Source organism: Amborella trichopoda, chromosome 2, assembly GCF_054954075.1.
Source record: "Amborella trichopoda isolate Santa Cruz 75 chromosome 2, AtrichopodaSantaCruz75HAP2 v2.0, whole genome shotgun sequence".
Lineage (NCBI taxonomy): Eukaryota > Viridiplantae > Streptophyta > Magnoliopsida > Amborellales > Amborellaceae > Amborella > Amborella trichopoda.
This window is the reverse complement of record NC_142337.1, coordinates 65,903,510-65,905,477: the sequence shown is the minus strand read 5'-3', so window position 1 is coordinate 65,905,477 and position 1,968 is coordinate 65,903,510.

The following is a 1,968-nucleotide window of genomic DNA, read 5'->3' as shown; positions in this document are numbered from 1 at the left end:
AGCTCAGCAAGCCCAAGAGCCTCTCATATTGGTTTCCAACTACTTCATTCACCCTTTGCTGCTTAAGTTTACTGTTCTGAATGATATCTACCCCCCTGCCGGAGACTACATAGCACATGAAATGATATATAGAGAAGAAACTTTTCAAAACAGTGCCAAAAGTTGCACTTTATTAACCATGTTCTTGAGCCATTACTAACCATTTTCTAGACCAAAAGCATGTTCTTGAGCCATCCCCAACCTCCATTCTACTATGTCGAACAAATATAGGTTTACAAAAGTCTATCCCTCGCCATGCATTCGAGGCTCTCGGTCTAGAAGGAAAGATTTCAATCAAAATCATAATTTTCTCAGTACCATATTTTATTGCCGAATCCTCCTTCCACAAATGTGGCTAAACATCGAGGCATTTCTCCACCACCATTTAGTGAGTAAGGTTTTATTCATAGGTTTGCGCCTCTTAATTCTGATGCATCCAAGATTCTTTAGGGTGCACGCCACATCCCACCCGTCTTAAACTTCTTATCACCCACCCCACTCCAAAGGAAATTCATCATTTGTTCCTGTCTTTTAATAATAACATTCAGAGCTATAAATATTGAAAAATAAAAAATTGACGAGTTAGAAAGAGTGGCTCTGATCAAAGTAAGGCGACCCCCTTTTGATGAATACCTTGCCTTCTAAGAGTCCTATCTCCATTGAAACTTCTCGACACTTTGGTAGGACTTTTGCCTATGTGAGGTGAGGCCATACATGAATTCTTACGTTACTTCTCATTTTAAGATCTTTGCACCACTCCCCAGCGTCAAGGCACAACTTCTTCCAAATCCGGCTTGGGCTTTATTGGTTGGTTATTAATGGCACAACTTCTTGTAGACCTTGCGTGGAGCTTGCCTGATTAGTTATTGATGATTGCAACGCTATATCCCACTCTATTCCTGTGAGCTACCACAAATTCATTTGTATAGTATAAGACCATGCATCTTTGTTATAAGGAGGTCATAATTGATCTTGGCCATTAGATATCAAATTGGATGATTTAGGATGTGCAGAAAGTTTGAGAATATACATATATAGAAAAAGCGGGGATTAACCCACTAACTCATATATATATATATATTAGTCTAGTCAATAACACAATTATAACCGCCCCATTTGAGGATACAAGTTATTGTGACCTCAGTGTATCAAAAATAAATAATCTATTTGTATACTTTTCAAAATATAAAGCAAGCACTATTCCTAGTTAGACATATCTCCTAGAGCCTTCATCCATGATAGCTAGCGGATATCACTATTGGTTTTAGTGATAGCCAAATCACTATACCCAAATTTTCTTCTAAAGATTAATGTTATTATGATAAAAAAAAGAGGTTTTTTTAGATAAGCAAGAAAATAATATCCATACAAGAGAGTCAAAGAAGATATAATACCCATCATTTTGAAGGTCACTCCTTTAGAAACTATAGGAAGGGATCTCCAAGATGGAGCTGAGTCTCCAAGAGAGAGAGACATAACCTCCAAGAGAGAGGTGATATTTTTATGTGATTTTGGATTAGTTAAATTTCTACTTCTAGAGAGAGAAAGTCTTTTGGTTGCTCTCAAGATAATGTTTTCAATAACGATATAGTAGTGGGAAAGATGCTAATTGATGATGTTGCTCGGTTTGGAGAGTGAGTTTAGAAGGGAAGTTCGATGAGTGTTAACCGAGAGAGATGTATTTTTTCTTGTAACCAAAAATTGTAATATTCATTGAGATAACAGATTTCTACTTGCCGAGGTCGTGGATGTAGCCTTACAGGGTAAACCACGTAAATCGTGTGTTGTAGTGGTGTGCTTTTTGATATTTTCTTTGTTTTTTGTATTCTATTTATAATTATATTCATCTACTTCGTATTTAGCCAATCATATAAACGAACTTGAGTGAGATCCCGGTATTTGGGATTCCCTATTCCGCAAGCAAAGGTT